The sequence below is a fragment of the Notechis scutatus genome, chromosome 7 (genome assembly GCF_049901735.1).
Source record: "Notechis scutatus isolate UNSWTSFEM ecotype Mainland chromosome 7, rNotScu1.2, whole genome shotgun sequence".
Classification (NCBI taxonomy): Eukaryota; Metazoa; Chordata; class Lepidosauria; order Squamata; family Elapidae; genus Notechis; species Notechis scutatus.
In genome coordinates, this window is record NC_142015.1 from 13,969,825 (window position 1) to 13,990,936 (window position 21,112).

General features: G+C 41.3%; 1 protein-coding gene across 3 annotated transcripts in view; it reads left to right on the top strand.

Moving 5' to 3' along the window:
* Positions 1-21,112, top strand: part of LZTS1 (leucine zipper tumor suppressor 1) — a 50,955-nt gene that overhangs the window by 4,467 nt on the left and 25,376 nt on the right. The window contains exon 1 of one of the 3 annotated variants that reach the window (XM_087969987.1): positions 2,512-2,773. The exons of 1 other annotated variant lie outside the window; for it this stretch is intronic. The gene's annotated coding sequence lies outside the window, so the exon portion shown is untranslated. Of the gene's footprint in view, positions 1-2,511; positions 2,774-2,809; positions 3,418-21,112 lie in introns of those variants that run through there. One more of the 3 variants, XM_026671358.2, reaches the window with a different exon arrangement.

The window sequence follows — 21,112 nt, forward strand, 5'->3', positions numbered from 1 at the left end:
TCCACGTGGGAAGCAGAGGAAATGCAAGGGACATCCTGTTGATCATCTGCCTGGGGCGAAAGCAAACCAAAATGGTAGTGAATATGGATAAATCTGGATAAATTTCAAAAGACGTTGGGGAAGAGACAGGTGGTTAACCTGACCTAGAGCAGCAATGTCCAACCTTGGGCAAGTTTAGGATCTGTGGACTTTAAGTTGAGTTGAAGTCCACAGGTCTTAAGGTTGCCAAAGTTGGTCAACCTTGAACTAGAACTTGGATATCTGGTTAAGATGAAAATGTCTTTGTTTAACCAGGAATTGTTCCTTGGGACTTGCATTCAGTGGAATATCCTTTACGCCTTGCTACCTGTGCATTTGAACTAGAGATAATCTTCAGCAGATAAGACTTCTTTTATTTGACGTTTGCTGTAAATGTTCCAATTTTATTCCTTTCATTTTTTTATACCTACGTCACTCAAGAGCTAAAAAGGAGTGCAGAGAGAAAGGGATTGGGCCACCTTTCTGCAGAACAGAACAAAAACATAAGTTGTTTATGGAAAGTAAGCATTTTAAGAAGAGCGAAGCAAAACTCACCAGGGGAAAAATAACAACCAACCAACCAAAGGCAGACAAGAGTGACTTCATCATTTCACAGGCTGTTTACTTTTGGCAGTTTTTCCCATTTTGAGTTTGGTTTTCCAAGAATTTTGTTTACCATGGCAGCTAGGAATTGTGGGAAATGTAGTCCTAACATAGTGTGGTGGTACCAAACTTGCCTTTTTCTATTTATTTATTTTTGTTTAAAAAAATGCAGAGGTTTTGAAAGCTGATTGGACAAATCCAATCCAGGGAAGAAAAATCTATCAATCAGAGCTATTGCTATCAGAAATCTTGGCCTAAGGCAGGATTCTTCTTTTTAAGTACTTAAGACACTTCAAATGGCATTGGGACCTCAAGGTACAAAATTTCCATATTAGAATATTACAGACTCCAATAGAAAATGAGAGGGAAGAATCCTTCTAGAAAGACTGTTTTCATCTTGTATGTCTTCTAGCAACCACGATATAAGCAAAAGCAAAGATACTTCTGGCACTCCAAACTTGTCTTAAAAAATAAATGTAGAAACAGGTTTCCAAACATTAAAAGTGGTTCACACAATATATAACAGTAGATCAGTTAAAAGACTTAACAAAGCATGTGTAGCTAGTGTCATCCTTAGTTGGGTTGAGTTGGGTTGGTTTTGCAGCTTGCTTGTTTTATGAATCCAAACTGTTTCATTAGTTTCCAGTTCAATGTGTTATCGCAATAGCACTTAGACTTATATACCGCTTTATTTTTAACCCCTCTCTAAGTGGTTTACAGAGTCAGAATAACAATTTGGGTCCTCATTTTACCCACCTCGGAAGGATGGAAGGCTGAGTCAACCTTGAGCCTGGTGAGATTCGATCTACCAAATTGCAGGCAACTGGCTGCAGAAGTAGCTTGCAGTACTGCACACTAACCACTGCGCCACAGAGGCTCCTTAAATGTTATAGGTTATGCAAAACATAGGCTATGCTATAACCTGGAAAATGATTTAGTAAACAGGTTAGAAGGGTTGTGTGAATCCAACTCCAATTACCAACATAAGATATTGTAAGTTAAATTATTTCTGGCTAGATCTCAAAAGTTGTTCGCATGTGGCTTTACCAAAATATTCCAGACTGAGTTAATAGATGGTGATTTTGATGTCGTGTTTTGTCTGGACATTATATAAATCTGAAGCAGAGCTTGCAGGCGGCAGACCTGATTCCCCCGTTTTTTCTCCCCCCCCTCCCCCCCTTCAAGATGCAATGCCTCCGTAGGACGGGGGCTCTATTTTGCAGACCCCCCATTCGCACGTTTCTCTCGTCCTCCCCCCCCCCAAAAAAAACCCCAAGTCTGAATTATCCCCAAACATCGCGACAAGCTTCGCTATTAATCTTTGATCAGAATATCGATAGCCGCGTACTTGCATCCTGAAGTCTAGGAATCTTAGGATTCGGGGCTGTTTTGCACAACTGACAACCCTCCCCCCAAACACATCTGCTGAAGACCCACTCATAGTCCTCTCACGCCGACTGGGACAGAAGGCGGGACGGGGGCGGATACGCGCGGAGAACTCGAGGCAGGAAGGCGGCGTGCAATTTGAAAAAAGCCCCTCCTGCCTTTCGGAGCAATTAGCTCAGCTCCTCTCCCACCCCCTCCTCCCACCCCTTCAGGCGACCCGCGTGGTGGGAGGGACGTGGGGAGGGGCGCGTGCCGTCCTTCTGCGACACATGTCATTACAGCTGTCTCTCCTCCTCCCCCCCCGTCTTTTCCACCCGCCTGGCAGCTGCCAGCGAGCGGCGTAACAAAGCCAGTTTTGGCTGCCCCCCCACGCCGCCGGGCCGCTTTCCCTGCGTGCCCAAACTGAGATAAGCAGCCAATTAGCGCCTGGGATGGCCAACCGCGCCCCGCCCCCCTCTCCTCCCGCGCCCCGCTCCGCCGCCTTGCCAAGTGCGGGCGACGAGGCGCGGCGCTAAAGCAGCCCGGCTGGCGGACAGACTGTGGTGGACTGCTGCGAGTGGCGCTGGTCCGGATTTGCGCCCGTTGTGGTGATGGTGGGGGGGGGTGGAGATCGTCGTGCAAGACGCGGGGTAAAGCCGGAGCCAGGTGAGGGCGGCGCCAGAGGAGCGTCCCGGCGGCAATTCGGGGAAGGGGCGCAGTGTGAGGAGCGGGCGCTTCCTGCGCCCCGGCGGTCCCCGTGCAAAAGTAGCGCAGGACAGGGAAACAGGCAAGCAAACCCGTTCCTTACGGATGCCTAATTCGGGGGCTATTGTGGGGGGACTGGGGTAACCGACGTTCCTTGCAGGAATTCTCGCTCGCGGAATTGATTTGGCCACGGCCCGGAAAATCAGTGCGTGCAAAACAAAAGGTTGGGCGCTCACACAGCACGCTTGGTCGGGCGCATTGTTGTGCGGCTGCTTTCCTGACACAGGAAGTTTGGTCGGTGGTAAACCTGCTCGGTATTTTTTTAAAACCTGATTTACTGTATGCTCCGAATACAACCCGTTCTGTTAGTTATGGACTATTATGGACGTTATCCGAAACCAAGCAGCGGGTTAACTCAGTCAGCAAAGGGTGAAGGGTTGTCTGACTGCAGCTAAGTTCTTGCACTGCAGGGATGGTCCTCCAGCTGCTGGGAGTGGGACGGGGGTACCCGGGACAGGTGACAGAAGCCCCGCTCAGCATTGTCACCCATCCAGTGATTAAGGGAGTTGCGATCCGAGATATCCAAAGCTCCTGTTTTGTTCAAAGTTCAAAGATCCTGCTTCAGCTAGTCCTCCTGACTTCAAAGGGTTCACAAGACAAGTCTGCACATGTTGCAGTGTGAGTGCTGGACGCTATTCAGGGTTGATGCTAGGGGCAAAATTACAGGTAAGTGACTGAGCATCTATTTTGTATGTATGAGTGTGTTCAGTTGTAATCATCTCCACTTGAAAGGCTCTGGTAGCAGGGGAGTTGAAAACTCCATGCTCAAACTTTTGGAGAGCTTTTGGCAGAATGGAAAGTCCTGAGGGGGCGAAGAAATAATGTAATTGGGTACATTGTACTTTCATAGGATGCTGCCATAAGTTGTCTTGAGGCATCTTTTTAAAAACTCATATATTTGGTGCTATAAAAAGAGATCGGCCAGTGTTACTCCATTGGATGTCTAAAAGCCCAACCAGACTGAGCTTTTAAATTCGAAAAGAGAGAGGGAGCAAGAAAGAAAGAAAGAGAGAGGGGGGGAGAAAGAAAGAGAGAGAGATTTGTGCATGCTGGTTTCAAGTGAGGCTTTCACACTTTTCCCTCCATGTGCCTGGGCATTATTTCTGGTAAATGTGCATGCCAACATGAAGCCAGTTGGCTTGTTCTGTGCAAGACTGCCTGTCTTATATGCCAGAGGAAATGAAAAGCTCACATATCAGTGCGGCCAGAAATAATGCACCTGGAACATAGCTGCTGATGTGGTCAGCAATGACCATCTGAACCTTATTAAAGAATAGCTGATTGGATTCTTTGTGTGTCTTTTTGCTGCTTTGTGTGTCCCAAGTGACAGAAACTGAATCAGTGCTGCTGGCTGCTTGCATGATGCACCTTGAAGCATCACTTCTGGTCTTGCATATGGCATGTTTCAGGGATCCTAAACACTTTTCAGTTTCTTTCTTCAAACACAGTTCCTTAGTGCAAACAGGCTCTAGTCCCGAATTATAAAATTGAATGTGTCAGAGAAAACATTGGAGAACAGTCATTTTGATTTAGGTTAATGAGATGGAAATGCTAATGACATGACACTTAATTTCAAGTTTATTTTGATCTTGCTTCTTTTTTTAAAAAACAGTGTCTCCCCCCCAGCAAAATAAGTGTGGCCCTCAATTTGGAAAGGTTTTCTGAAAGGATATTTCAATTTATATTCCCCCCCCCTCCATTCTCCAGGACTTTAAAACCATTACATAAATACCAAACTTATTGCATTGATTAGTGACTGAACAGAGACCAGAGCTCCTTCATTGATGGGGTTCTGAATAAGCCCCATAGAATTTACTTTTGCATGAGCAATGATCAGATATGTGGTGGTGGTGGTGGGAATTTTAGCAAAGAGCCTGTTAACCTTGGAGCTTGGCAACTTTTTCAGATATCTGCGAAATTTGGATTATTTTGTTAAAAAAATAATAATGTCATTTATGGTTATTGTGAGGGCCCAGATTGCTGGCCCTTTGATTTTCATTGTGAAAAAAAAAAAGTGGAGATTCTTGTAAAAAATGCCTTTAGGGGGAAAGCCAGGGTTTTCCTCAGCATCTTTGGAGTGGCTAAAAGACACCTTTTATGTGGCTCATAGATTTTTATCTATGGTGCTCTGAGCTGTTTGCTTATCATCAGTGCAAAGGATTGTGGGGTTTGCTCCCGGTACACAGTAGCTTGCCCTGCCAGTTTTTGGTGGGGGTGGGTTTTTCCCTTGTTGATGGCTTCTGAGAGTATGGGGTTTTTTTTTTAACAGATTCATATTCTTCCTTTCCTCTCTAACAGAGTTTAAGGTAACATATACAGCACTCCCTTCTCCTGTTTTTTTCCAGAACAACAACCTTGTGAGGTGGGTTGGGCTGAGAGAGGGACTGGTACCAGAGTTTTCCCATTGCCAGCCCTCATTCCTAAGCAGTGACATCTTGCCTAGTCCATGAGAAGGGGGCCTTCAATTCTACTACAGAATAACAGAATAGAGGGGACCTTGGAGGACTTCTAGTCCAATCCCCTGCTTAGGCAGGAAACCCTATACTATTTCAGGCAAGGCTGTCCAATCTCTTCTTAAAAATCTCCAGTGTTGGAGCACTTACATACTTACAGTGTTGGAGCACTTAAATTAGTTCTGGAGGCAAATCATTTTACTGATTAATTGTTCTGTCAGTAAATTCCCCCTTAGTTCTAGGTTGCTTCTCTCCTTGGTCCATCCATTGCTTCTTATTCTGCCTTCGGGTGCTTTGAAAAATAGGATGACCCCTTCATCTTTGAGGCAGCCTCTTGGAACACTATGGAAAGAGGTATATTTCTAAAATATTAACTCCTTGGAAAGTTTTACTTTTGTGATTTTTTTCATACTGTTCTTAGGCAGGATGTTTTTGTTTTGTGTAATTTGATCATCAAGGGGCCCAGAGGTTGAAGGCGTCCTGGGTAGCTTCTTTCTCTTGTAATGGTTCAGCAAACAAATAAAACACCTTTGAATGGGTTACATTTTTCATGGTGACTTCAATTATAAGGAAAAAATACCTTATGGGGCATAATCTTAGCATCACAACTAAAGCAGGGCTGTCAAACTCGCAGGCCGGATGCGTCACGTGCTGGCTACGCCCACACCCAGTTTAGCAAAGGGGGGGGGAGTTCCAATACATCGTGTGATGCAGCCATGACGACCTAAGTTTGACATCCCTGGTCAAAAGCAACCAGCCAATCAAAACAAAGCTTAAGTAATGCTTATCCATATAAATCACATTATAACGAGTATAAAGAAACGATGGAAACTAAGCAAGGAAGGAACCAATCTAGAAATATAGGTAATCCTTGAGTTATGAATGTAATGGAACCTGCCAATTACTCTAAGGAAAAAAATTCCTGACAGTGAGAACAATTAATCAGTGGAATGGCTTGCCTCCAGAAGTTGCAGGTTCTTCATCACTGGAGACTTTTAAGAAGAGCCACTTGTCTGAAATGGTATTGGGTATCCTGCTTGAGCAGGGGGTTGGACTACCAAAGATCTCCAAGGTCCTTTCTGACTCTGTTATTCTGTATTCTAAATAAGAGGTGCAAGTAATATCTCCAAATTATTCTGAATCTTCCAACTCTTTGTAGCATGGCTTTCCATTTCACGACTTGATTTACTTATCCCTACAGTACAGAATGCAATGGTCACGTTGCATCTTTCCTTGAACTAATTTGTGAGGATTAGAGCCAGGAGTATACAGAACATTTTGATTTTGAAACATTTTGCAATCAAAAGACCCTGTTTTGGGTTCTGGCAAATTCACAGGAAGCCTTCCATACTGTTCCAGACAACTCAGACATGTTCTGAGTGCTGAACGCCTCCAGCAAGGTCAGGACAGCATTAGGACTCTTGCCAATGGTTAGATGTTCAATCCAGACATGAAACATTTTTAATACAAAATGTTTTGCAAAATTAATACCATTCTACATTATCAGTGCTTCTCCTGCTTTTGAAATTAATCATCATTACAAAAGTCTCTACTCCAAGGCTGTCCAACCCTGGCAACTTTAAGACTTGTGGACAATGCTGGCTGGAGAATTATGGGAGTAGAATTTCACAGGTCTTAAAGTTGGCAAGGTTGGACACCCCTGCTCTACTCCAAGCAAGATGTTGGGATTTGGGAAAGGAGCTTGCTGTATTTTGTGCTGATGGGCTTTTCCAACAGTGGGTTGCTAAGCATCTTCACCTGGAGCACAGGCAAACTTTGGTGGCCAATGAATATGCTTAGCATTTTTTGGTCAACAGGATCAGGGTGGATTAGCAAATTCACTAAAGCAAGGAATTAGTGGTGAGGGTAAGTTGTACTGCTTTCCCTTCACCCCAGAGGCTTCCCTGAGGCCCAGTCAGGGGTGGTATTCAGGGGGTTGGGGAGAAGAAGTGGCCTGAGAGCAGAGCTGAACCTTCCTTAGGACTGAAGCTTTTATTTTTCAGTGCAGAGTCAAGCAGCAGATTGTAGCAAGGTAGATCTGTGATTCTGCAAGCAATTTAATCTGCCTGCCTGCTTAGCCTGATTTTGGGTAAAAGTTGCTCTTTTTTATAAAAAAAAAATCAATATTTACATACATGGTGTGTTGTGAGTTAATTTTGTGAGTTTCCTTGCTAGCAAATTTTATGAGTTTGCTTGCAAGCAAATTTTATGTGACAGACTCAGGCAGCAGATTGCAGAAAGATATCTGTTAGTGAATCTGTGATTCTGTGAGCAACTCAATCTGCCTGCCTGCTTTGCCTGATTTTGGGTAAAAGGTGCTCTGTTTTAAATAAAAAAATCAATATTTACAATATTTACATAAAGCCACGCCCAGCCAGTCACATGACCACCAATCCACACCCAGTCAGCAAGCCACGCCCACCTGTCATATGACCACCAAGCTACACTCAGAAATTAAGCCACGACCACAGAACTAGTTGTTAAGAAATTTGAATCCCACCCCTGCCCCCAAACTATGCTAAATCTTTTTCAAGGTATAGATTACCATATTTCTGAAATACTAGGGGGGCGGAACTACCTATTCTTAGCAACTGAGAGCCATAAGAAAGAGATTTGGGCAAGGGTCTTCAACTTGGCAAGTTTAAGACTTGTGAACTTCACCTCCCAGAATTCCTAAGCTAACATGACTAGAAGAGGAATTCTGGGAGTTGAAGTCCACAAGTCTTAAAGCTGTTAAGTTTGAAGACCCCTGGTTTTGGGGAATACTTTAGTTACCTTTGGTAACTCTAGTTACCTAAATATTAGTAGCTGTAGCAAACGTTGACATTCAGCATATCTGTAATGTAATATATGGTTTGCATTTGAAACTGAAGCTTTCTATTCAGATCTGTGCTGGGCTTTCAGTTTGCCCTGTTGGAGAAAAAAGACAGCTAAGGCTGCATTGTCTATAAGGGGCTCCCTTGGAGCTTCTGCCGTGCAGAGGACCTACTTTTACTGGAAATATCAAAGTGTCTCATAATACACTTCATTTTGTTGTGTAGCCTGGCTGCGGCTTCTACCCAAGATCTTAGCAAAATTGTGTGGGTTTTTGCTAATTGTATATTTTTCTTTGGCTTTCCTCTCCTCCTTAAATGCCAACAAAATGCAGACAATTCAATCTAAGATGCCAATAGCTCTGGTGATGGAGTTGAAGGTTGCCAGAGGAGGTTTCAATTGTCTAAGCTAGTGTTTCTCCATCTCAGTAACATTAAGAACATTAAGACTTCAACTCCCAGCATACTGGTTGGGAAATTCTGAAGTTGAAGTCTACCCACCTGAAAGTTGCTGAGGCTGAGAAACACTGATTACCAGTCATACTGATGGTGCCAACTGCAGGAATGGAGCTTACACTGTCAATGATAAAAGTTGAGAGCAACACTGCTAATTGGAGACCAGACCATCTAGAATTTCTCACAGTCATACTAGATGAATAGTTTCTCACTTCCACATGCTTTCTAGGATAAAGTTTGCCAAACTAGGTTTCCATGTTTCAGTCCCTCTGATTGGCTCAGTATGGCTTGCACTGCTGCTTCAGAGCCTTTCCTCAACTGCCTGCACATTGTGCGGCTGACTGATCCCTTCTCTAGGAGTCCCGGTGGCACAGTGGTTAAAGTGCAGTACTGCAGGCAAACTGTCCACAGCCTGGCATTCAATCCTGACAGCCTCAAAGTTGACTTTGCCTTCCAAGGTCAGTAAAATGAGGATCCAGATTGTTGGGGACAATATGCTGGCTCTGTAAACCTCCCAGAAAGTTCTGTAAAGCACTAATGTGGCACTATAGAAATCTTAAGTGCTGTTGCTATTCTCTTCGCTGGGAATCCAAGTAGAAAGCCATACTTGGGAAGGTAAGTTTTTGAAGGAGCTGTATGAGCCTTCCAGAGGACATGACTGCTTTAATATCTCTAGGAGGGCTATTTTGTTCATGAAAACTAGCTTGGTGAAAGGTGACTTATGAATGCTTAGCATGGCCCTATAGCATGCAGTCATTTTAGCTGGGGAACATGCATGTACAATACATGCAGTGTTCCTCTATTAGGTTTGAAAATATTTTGTGGATCTCTAAAGATTTGACCTTAACTCATGTTGACTTCAAATCGAACCTGGCCGAAGCCATTTTTCAATTCCTCAGTTGCTGCACAGAGTGGGTAGAGGGAAGGAGAATGAAATGCATCGCTAGACAAAACACAGAGCTTTCTTGTGGGAACCAAGGTCATATCTACAGGTGATGGATAGAGACGAGGAGGAGTGCCTGGAGAGCCTGCCAATTAACCTAATTGGTCAATGTGACCTGAGACTTTTGGAAAGGAAGTTATTTCCATTTTAATTATACTGAAACCATGGGAAACATGTAGAGTTAGTATTACATTTAATTGTGCTGATATGATGTGCCCAATAAAGAAGTTCTTTGAGAGAGATCTGAGTCTTGGAGTTTTTATTTGCTTGGGCTTGTTAGTCAGAACCTTGACAGCTCAATCTATAACACTCAAAGCTACTTGGAGTCACCATGAGTGAGTTGGGCAGCCATATACATTTTCTTAATAAAGAAATAAACTTGGCACTTCTGTGTATTGCATTCCACTGAAAAGTTTCAAATATTAACAAAGCATCTCAATAGGAGATTTTCACTGAATTACCCCTTTTTCTTTTTAAAAATATGAGGATGGTTGGGTGACTAACTGATATGTCCCTTGCACTTTTTCACAGCTTCTCTGTGGGTACAGCCATCTTTGCAATGGCAAATCCAGCCTAAGCCTTGGAAATAGGGACTACCTCTTCCCAGTGACATCTTTCTGTCCCTCCAGATCCAGGGAAGGAAGCTTGCTGGGTCCCATTGATTAGGAAGCTACACTTGTTGAATCCTAGGAAGATGTGCTTTTTCTGTGGTGACTGCTTTGTTGAATTTTCTCCCCAAAGTAAATTTAGCTTCATCCCTTTTGTTTGCCAAGAAGTAGCTCAAGACCTGGTTGTGCCATTAATCCTAGGTCTCTGGGGACTGGTGAAATATTGAGTAGCTCCCCTATTACTATTATGTGTTTTTTATTTTAGTTTTATTTTCTCTATAATGTAAGAATGACAACGACAACAAACTGGCCCACAACATATTTTATTTCATCATTGTGGAAAAGGTAAAAGTTCATTGATATTTAAATATCAGGTGATGCAAGAATAAAAGAGAAGCAGCTAAAAAATATCAAAATATTGTGATTTGCAAATTGAAGTTGAGCGATTATGGAGGAAGAAATCAATGGTTGTTCCAATAGTAATAGAAGCCCTTGGAGCAATACCCGAAAGGCTGCCTAAATACAGGGACATTTTGAACTTATTAGACCTGAATATTCTGACATTGCAAAAAACCACCTTATTTGGAACTGTCTATATACTCAGAGGTTACCTTAACAGCTCTTAGGTCCTTGGTTAGGACTTGAACTGTTAAGTTTTTACCAGCCCCAGACTGTGAATTGAATTGAAGATTAAATCTTAAATAATAATAACGGTTTTCAATATATTGCTACTAGCTCGATACTCGTACTTTGCTATGAAACTACATGGTCGGGCTTAGTTTTTGGGAAGGAAAATAAGGGGGGGGGGGGGAATTCTGCCTCTGCTTACCAGCATCCATCGATATTCATCTGGCTAGCATCCTGTCAAAGTGAGTTGAGAGCTGTTTTTGCTGTGTAAGCAAGGAGACAGCAAGTTGCCTGGGTGTGGCTTAGCTCAACTTTCTGTACTTTGCTTGGTGCTGTAAAGTAAAACTGAAACTGAAACTTCCTTTTCAGGTGGGGAGGGGGAGTAGAACTCCTTAGCATCAGAGCATGTTAATGCCCACTAATACTCTGATGTCATTTCAAAAAATCCTTTCTTAGTGAACACCTAGAAGCCAAGAGGAACATACGTGCCAAATTTCAAGTTTATAGGCTTTACAGTTCTGGAGATTTTGTTATGATGTGTGGGGAGTGGTATTTCGCTTTTATATATAGATTTAGCTTCATTGTACATGGCCCAAAGCCCCCTGTTTGGAAGATGGGCGGCCATATGCATTGGACGAATAAAGTAAGTCAGATGAATAAAAACAATGAATGGTTTGTGGAGCGCTGAATGAAGCAGGTATCCTTTTAGAAGATATCTGCCGTGCAACCGTTGTTTCAACCTATTTCTCATTCATCCACAGATAGGTTTTTAGGCAGCCAGGTCTTTATCTGGCTCCTGCTGCTGTTACTTTTACAAACATACAAATGGAATTGATCATGGGGTGGAGAGAGGTAGGCAGAAGATATAGGCAGAAGGAGGCAAAAATTAACTGGCATGATAATGTGATCGTAGCACATGACCAGTCTCCCCATCCGTACAAAACAGAGTCGACTTTTCCCCAGAGCACAAATCCAAGGCTCAAAGCACATATAAGTTGGTTAGTTGCAAGCTGCCTCCCGACTCTATCTGCACCAAGATGGCACACTTTGCCCCTCTCTGTCTTGCACATCCTAACTGCTGTACTGTACCCTTTATCCTAGCAGCTTGCTCACTGTAGAAACCACTCAGCTCTATGCATGAGGCAGCCCAGTCCTGACAAGATACACTCCAATTTGGCACTTACAAGCTGCTAAATTTGGCTTGTAACTCACCACGCTTCCGCCTACTACCTTAGTCACTCCATTCTGGCAGGCAGGACTGGAGCGTGGTGGGAGGCTGATGAATGCTAGTGTTCTTGGTTGGAAACAGGCTGTTGAAAAGCTACTGGTTAGAGAGGAATTAGGTGGGTAGCAAGGAAGAGAAGATAGAATAAGAGAGAGCAACTAATTAAAGGCCTGAAGACTAAAACATACAAAGAACAGCTGCAGGAATTGGGTTTGTCTAGTCTAGTGAAAAAGAGGACTAGGGGAGACATAGTAGCAGTGTTACAATATTTGAGAGGCTGCCACAAAGAAGAGGGGTTTGGCCTATTCTTCAAAGTACCAAAAGCCAAGACAAGAAACAATGGATGGAAATTTATCAAGGACAGAAGCAACCTAGAACTTAGGGGAAATTTCCTAGCAGTGAAAACAATTAACCAGTGGAACAGCTTGCCATCAGAAGTTGTGGGTGCTCCTTCACCGGAGGCTTTCAAGGAGACACTGGATAGTCACTTGTCTCGAATGGTATAGGGCAGTGGTGGCTAACCTTTTTGGGCTCCCATGTCGATAATTGTACATGCGCTTGTGCACTCGTGCTCGCGTGCCATCACTCAGAAGGCAATGTGTGTGGCCCCATGCCCCCTGCGCATGCTTGTGTGACCTGCTCTGTGCACTTCTGTGCATGTGCGCATGACCCACCTACCCTGTGTGCCGCACGCTTCTGCGTATGCACACGTGTCTCCCATGCGCCACTGCGCATGCTCACCAGATACCCGACAATCAGCTGTCGGGCTGGCAGCGCACTTGCATGTGAGTAGACATTTTCTGGGTGAGGGCTTGTGTGCTGGCGGTAATGGCTCTGCGTGCCACTTCTGGCATGTATGCCATAGGTTCGCCACCTCTGGTATAGGGTTTCCTGTTGGAGCAGGGGGTTGGACTAGAAGACCTCCAAGGTCCTTTCCAATTCTGGTATTATTCTGTTATTCCATTAATCTTGCAGACTGAACTAGAGTCAAAGTACCACAAAGCAATGAAATCTTTCCTCAGTCCTGGAGGTTTCTCTAGTAGGCTATGTTTCCTATGGTTTTTTTATTTGGAAAGTTGAGCCAAGTGAGAGTACCTTGTTAATGTTGGCTAATTCCTCAATACTAAGAGGGATCCTAGTCAGGCTCTGGATGAAAGACCATCAGTTTGTACCAGAATTTTATGCTGAACTGGAAAATTGAGGAAAAATCAACCTTAAGAAAAGAAAGTAAACTTATTCAGCAAAGAACTGTGGTGGTGCAGTGGTTAGAAGGCAGTATTGCAGGCTAACTCACTGCTCACTCCAGGAGTTCGATTCTTATTCTTATTTTTTATTTTCATTTATTTTATTTTGTCAAACATGTATTAGATAACATATATAAGGATAAACATAATTATGAATACATGAAATGGATCTGAATAAAAAGGAACATTAGGACAGGGATGGTAGGCACGTTGGTGCGCTTATACATGCTGACTCAAGGTTGATTCAATCTTCCATCCTTCTGAAGTCAGTAAAATGAGGACCCAGCTTGTTGGGAGCAATATAAAAAAATATATAAAAAAATCAAAAAATATCAAAAAGACCTCGACTATGTATCAGAATGGTCAAACAAATGGCAACTTCAAATCTCAACATATAAATGGTCTGTCTTACATATTGGCAAAAAAAAGTCAGACAATAAAATACAAGCTGAAAATAAAATACAAGCTGATCATGTTGATGATCCAAACTCTATCAAGGACCTTGGAGTACTCATCTCTAATTATCTAAGTGCTAGAGCCCACTGTAACTACATAGCCAAAAAGGCATTAAGAGTTGTTAACCTAATCCTACGTAGCTTTTTCTCTGGTAATATCACACTATTAACTAGAGCATACAAAACATTTGCTAGACCAATACTCAAATACAGTTCATCAGTCTGGAACCCACATTACGTATCTGATATTAATACAGTTGAGAAAGTCCAGAAATATTTCACAAGAAGAGTTCACTCCTCTACTCGTTGTAGAATACCTTATGCCACCAGACTTGAAATTCTAGACCTAGAAAATCTAGAACTACACCGCCTTCGGTCCGATCTAAGTATAGTATCTAAAATTATATATTGCAATATTCTACCTGTCAATGAATACTTCAGTTTCAACCATAACAATACAAGAGCACACAATAGATACAAACTCAAGGTAAACTGCACCAAACTTGATTGTGATCAATGTCTGGAATACTCTACCCGATTCCGTGGTTTCATCCCCAAACCCCAAAAACTTTAACCTTAGACTGTCTACTATTGACCTCACCCCTTTCCTAAGAGGTCTGTAGGGGACATGCATAAGCGCACCAATGTGCCTATGGTCCCTGTCCTATTGTTTTTTTATATTTTTCTGATATGTATCCATTTAATGTATTCATAACTATGTTATACTTATACCTGTTATCTTATAATCGCTTGACAAAATAAATAAATAAATATGCTGACTCTGTAAACCACTTAGAGAGGGCTGAACCAGTGTATAAGTCTTAAGTGCTATTGCTATTACCATACTAATAAGGAAATTATATGGATGCATCCATAAAATCTCCAGGTAGTCTCTCTGTCCTTTATCCTGATGCAGTTTCAGTCTGTTACATTTCTTTTTCTATGTTCTTCTATGTATCCTTCCCCCCACCCCAAAGATTGGGTTTTGGGATCCATTTTATTTTATTGCTTTCAATAGAATGTAACTGTAGTGCAGCTGGTACAGGCTGCATGTGCTAGCTAAGGAATTCTGGGGGGTTGAAGTCCACCTCTCTTAAAGATGCCAAATCTGAGATAGTCCAAAGACTTCCTTTTAGGGAGCACTGCCTCCTAGATTTAATCCACCATTCAGCAGATGTTTTTCAATCTGTCACTCCCAAAATTAAATGAGAACAGTTGCCTGCATTCTGAATAGCATTCCATTTTCTGTGGAAAATATGTTGGTTTCAGGCATGATTCAAGTTTATTTTTATCTTTTTTTGTCCTTTTGTTAAAATGTAATTTTAATGCATGCTTTGGGTTAATTCTTAAAATGATTGCATTGATTAATCTATTTTCTAAAACTATGTTAACCACCAAGAAACAGAAAGGTGGAATATAAATATTCTGTGTAACTAGATCTATCTGAAGGATTTATGAGCCTTTATATTAAAGATTCAGTGCTTGCTAGATCTGCTCATTGCAAGTCTTCAGTTCTTGTCAGGCAGACAATTACTAATGAGTTGTTCTTTGAATAATGTTTCTGACCTGCCCCACTCTCCATCTCTATTCCTATGGTGAGCAGGGCTTTTAATTTTTAGAGTTCTCATTCTTATTATTATTAAGTAGAGAGAAAAGTGAAAGAATTGGCAAGCAAAGATTCATTTCTTGCAGGGAAAGAAGTAAATAGTAAGGCAGGTAAGAGAAAATTGAAAAGCCATTTATAAGCAAAAAAATCCTGATGTCTAAATCTACCAAGCAATAATAAATTGATATTAGACCCTAAGACAGTATTTCTTAACCTGGGCAACTTTAAAGTGTCTGGATTTCAACTCCCAGAATTCCCCACCCAGTGTGGTTGACTAGGGAATTCTGGGAGTTGAAGTCCAGATATCTTAAAGTTGCCAAGGCTGAGAAACACTGCCCTAAGGGCTCAACCATGAACTAGGAAGCTATGGGAGGATGCTGAACACCAGCTTTGGATTAGAGCTCAGGGGAAGAAAAAGCTGCTATGTTCCTTAGTTATTTTGTAGTGGCAATTACATTTGTTCTTCCTTAATATTGTATTGATAACTATATTTTAAAAGCGTGGTGGTGGTTTTTTCAAGTCAGTCTTGATTCCTGGCACTAAATGGACAAGCCTCTGCAATTTTCTTTCAATACTTTTCAGAAGTGGTTTGCCCTTGCCTTCTTCCTTAGGACTGAGAGGGAGGAAATAGTCCAAAATCACACAGCTGGCTTTATTCATCAGGTTCAAGGAATCAGGACTATCTGTTAAATTGCAGCCTAGAAGATTTATTCAACCCTATACACATGAATCTAGTTCAACACTAAATTGGCGTCAAATAAGGGTCAGCAGAATTCAGGATGGGTTGGACTTGGGGCAGTTTTGGGAACGTAAAATTCTAAGCTTATGACAGGCTTAACTCCACCTCCTCTAGCTCTGCCTACTCTTCTCATATAGTTTAAGGCTGAACTAGAATTCACAGTCTCCAGGGTCCTAGCCTGGTGCCTTAATCATTATGTTAAACTGATTCTGAAAATTATTGAGAGTTGAAGTTAAAATTCCATGTGGGGTTCAGACTCTTAAACATTCCTCTGGCCACAGCTCAATGCAGAAGCCTAGATTCGGTTAAGTTTCCTTGCCAATGAGCAGTGTGATTCCCTTAAAATGAGGCATATCAAGAACAGTTAATCCGTATCATTTCGATGCTAATTTCCTATTGGCAGATATGGAGTGGTTGTGTTATATTTCCAAAATATACACCAGTGGTAGATGTTTCTGTTTTGGTGCAATCTAATCAACCAGAACAAACCATCTCGGTGGTGCCCTCTCTCTCTCCTCTTGTATAGATGCCCAGCTCAACCTGTCCACCACAAAATGATGCAGAGACTTTGCCTGTCAGATAATATCTTGAAGGAGAATTAATTTTATATTTCACCCAGATACATATTACATAAGCAAGTAAATGCTGTCACTGATTCTAATTCAGGATGAAAATTGCACAGTCCATTTAGAACTTATACATGATATTTATAGGCCATTAATGGAAGTAGTACTGTAGCCAGAAGGTTGCTGCTTTAGCAGGAGGTTAACTGGCATTGTAAGTTAATTCCATATTTAACTGTAAATGGTTTACAGGGTACTGCTGGAATTAACCTTCTCGGTTAATGTTCCTCTGTCACTGTGCACTTCTGAATTTCACAATAATTGTTCACTTTAGTAAGCAATTGAAAAAGGAAGATGCACATATCTTAATAGACCAAGCTAGCAGGGGAAAAATAATCAAAGTCTAAAGTAATTCTGAGGGGGAAATCACTCAATTGTTATCCTGATTCCATCTAAATAATTGTTTCACGGGAAGAAGTAATTGATCTTATATTAACAGATGCCAGGGTATTAATAGACTTGAAGTATTTGCTAACTGTTTTCCAAGCACAATTAAAGAAACTAGTTTTAATTTATCAAGCCCACAATGTCTATTTAAGGCATCTCTTAATGAATCACAATAGCAAGGCATTAAAAGTCCAGGGTCAGGATATAGGCAGCTTATAAATAATGTAATTGATTTCTTAATTTATCAATTAATAAGCTCTGCTAGCCAATAAGCCACATTGATGAGGTTCTCACAGTATGCTCAACCCAAATCAAATAGGCCAAACACATAGCAGGATCCAGCCACAATTACCCTGTCCATATCCCATGTAAAAAAAAGTATTGGTGTCCCATCTCTATGCCAGAGTGGTCTTCATTGGATCATGGGGATATGGTGAATGTTCCAGTGGGAAGAGTAGAACATGTGAATAGTGACAGTGAACCTGAATTGGATTGTGGGAAGATTCCTCCGTAGACTGTTTCCATGGTCTGAATGTGTTTTATAGCTCAAGGCCTGTCTCCCTATTCTAGAAAGGTGGTTGTCAAATTACTTTGCGATAGAAAGGGAGAGCATGCCAAAGAGAACCTAGTTTCCATGGCAACTTGGCTCAGCTACTAATTTCTCAAATCTAAAATTAAAAGGCTCTTTCTCCCTACCCACCTACCTCTTTTATACTTCAAGTGGGTAATTTGCAGTAATGACGTGTGGGGGAGAATGGGCCATCGGCTCCCTGTGAACCGGTGGCCCAGGAAACTTCCAAGTCCTAAATGCAGGCTTTGCTGTAGAATTCCTCCCTTTAGAACAACATTAAATGACAGTCATTTCCTGGAAAAGGAACTCAGATTCAAAGTAGTGGTTTCTGGTTCCTTTCCCCAAGAAAGAATCTCCTCACACCCACCAACTGCATTTGGCCCCTAAGAGATTGTGACGCTGCAACCCAGCACATGTCTTTCAAGATCTCTAGACCCCAAGCTAGCCCATAAGGTATGAAGGGAAAACATTTTAAGGGCCCCAGAGAATAAGGCACAGCCCATCTGGAGGAAAGGCTGAGGTTTTCTTTGTTATTTTGAAATTCAACCTGTTAGGTATAACATTGATACCAAATATGGTTTGGGTGAATAAATATATAAAACTTAGATATCATGGTTTAAGTGCTTATCACTTTAAGCACAATGCAGCAGGCAATTAGCCGATTAAGGGTGCGGTTAGAAGTTACAATATAAGGAAGCATTAGAAGCAGGAAAGCTTACTGTCTGTAACTGTGACTTGCTGTAACTGTGTGCTGCTGCGACTAACTGTGATTACTGTCTGTGAGTGCCTGTGACTGAACTGTTATTGTTTGCTACTGTTTGCTGATTTACTGCGTAACTCTACTGAATATCCAGCGTTTGTTTCTCTGGAGAGTGAAACCGGAGGAGGAGAAGATATCTTTATCGGCTGATAAAGATATTGCAAGGACTCTTAACTTGGACTATACTAGTGAGTCTTACTGGATGGAAATACTGTGAATGACTTAATGGACTGAATGACAATGCTTAAACTCTAACTGGATTAAAAACTATTTAAACTACAAACAGTGTTTGTATTCAGTGTGTGTATACTCTGGGCCCCTTCCGCTCTCCTTTGGTTGCCTGGCTTGACTACTGCTGAAATACTATGCTAGGGTTAATCTCCAAACCCTAACATTGGTTATGGGCCCAGCAGCATAGTCTAACTAACCAGGATATAGCAGAGAGAGTTGGTGTGAGTTGCACATTACTGTAAAAACAAACTGTTTTAATTAGTTTAAAATAGTCAAAATATCTGAAGAGCAATGGCACAAGTAAATTTGTCACAACTGTCCATGATATCTAGGCTGGATGGAACAAACTATGTTTCATGGTCAATGAAATGTAGTTTACTTCTACGCAGAGAAGGTTTGTGGGACATTATAGCAAACCCACCAGATGTGAGTAGCTGGGATCCTGCTAATGATGATGATAAAGAAAAGTTACAAGACTTTAAACTGAAGAATGAGCAGGCTTTATGCATCATAGGACTGACTTTCTGTGATCAGCAGCTTGTCCATATTCGTGGAGAAGAAAATGCTGCAAACTGCTGGGAGAACCTCAGGAAGATTTATGTTCGGGACAGTGTAGGAGCACATATAAATCTTACACGGAAGCTTTTTCGAACCCATCTTCAGAGGAATGGAGATATGTTAGTTCATTTAAACTGTATGAAGAGCATTTTTCAAGAATTGCAAGAAAAAGAGCTTATATTTAATGAACTGCAACAAGTCTACATAATATTATCTTCATTAGATCAAAGCTATGATGACTATGTGACTTCGTTGGAAGTATTGCCAAAAGAAAGCCTCTCATTAACCGAGATTACAGGCAGGCTACTAGAAGAAGCCAGAAGAAGGCGTGAGCGTGACGAGCTGAGAGAAGATAAGAAAGAAGAGAAATTATCTTCAAAGTTTGAAAGAAACCAGCAAAGCAAAGTAAAGCACCTGGAAGAAGAGAATTTATCTTTCGAGGCATACACAATTAAAAAGTGTTTTAATTGTGGAGGCAGAGGACATTTGGCAAGATTCTGCAAAAAGAGAAAAAGCCAGAATGTAAAAAGCCAAAGAAAGCATTTGAACTAGCCACGTTTGGCAACTCTGATGTGAAGAATAATTTATGGGTGGTTGACAGTGGCGCATCCCACTGCATCACAAGAGATAAGACAAAATTTATAAAAATGTCTACAAGTTCTCAACATATATCTCTTGCTAATGGCTGGAAACTGAAAGCGAAAGGTCAAGGTTTTGCACGTTGTCCGTACATAAACCAGGATATAAAAATGTTGTATGTACCGCAACTAAAGTTTAATTTGCTTTCAGTAAGGGTATTAGATAAATTAGGTTATGTAATTACTTTTAAAGATAATAATTGCATAATTGAAAAGATAACAAAAGGGTAACTGCAGCTTTAAATGGAACATTATATGTCTTAGATAATAGTAAGAAAGGGAGGCTCAAACTGTATTTAATAATATAAAGCCTCATGAAGAATGTATCCATTTATTGCATAGGCGTTGGGGCATGTAAATTTTAAAATGCTAAAACGTACAGTTGAGTTATCTGAAGGAATAAGGTTAAAACCTTGTGATAAATATTTGCGTTGTAATGTTTGCTGTGAAGATAAGAGCAAGGTATTGCCTGCAAATAGGCTAAATGGTTTCAAAACAAAAGAACCTTTAGAAGTAGTATTTGCAGACATAATAGGTCCAAAGAAACCCAGTATGGGGGTGCTAGATATATACTGAGCATTATGGACCATTATTCTAGATATGGGTTTTGCTATTTAATGAAAAGCAAAACTGAAACATATCAACATTTTTTCAATTGGCTTAGGTTTGCTGAAAGAAAGTCTAAACGACAACTGATAACCCTGGTGACAGATAATGGCACGGAATTTATTAATAACAAATTCCAGAGCAGACTTAAGGTAGCTGGAATAGAGCATAAGAAGTCTGCTCCATACAGGCCAGAACATAACGCTTTTATTGAAAGAAGAGGCCAAACACTACAGGCAATGGTTAGAACAATGTTAAATGATTCTGGGTTACCTGATTCTTTGTGGGGGAGGCTACAATGTGTGCTAATAACATATTGAACAACGTTGTTAATACAACAACAGGTGAAATTCCATTTACCAGATGGCATGGCAGGAAACCTGATTTAAGTTACCTGCACACATTTGGTGCACCAGCATGGGTGCATATTCCTGCACAACTCAGAAAAAAAGGGCAACATAGAGCTAAAAGATTTTTCTTCGTTGGTTATCAGGCAAACCATAGGGCATATAGATTTTGGGAGAAAGGCACATCTAAAGTGTTATGTAGTGCTAGTGCCCAATTTCTAGAACATGAAGGATGGGAGAAATTAGAACAGGATGCCAATAAAGATGTAATTATTGAATCCCTATAGAAATCCCATTAGTTATCCCTGTAACTTTAAAAATAAAGTAAAGAGACAAATACAGGATGAAATAGTGCCCATAAAGGAAGAAACAGATTCAATAGCTGAACAGGATGAGGAAGATGAACAAGTAGTAGTTCAACAAAGTCCTCCTGTAAGCCCTGTAATTCCCAGAAGAACTACACGTATATCT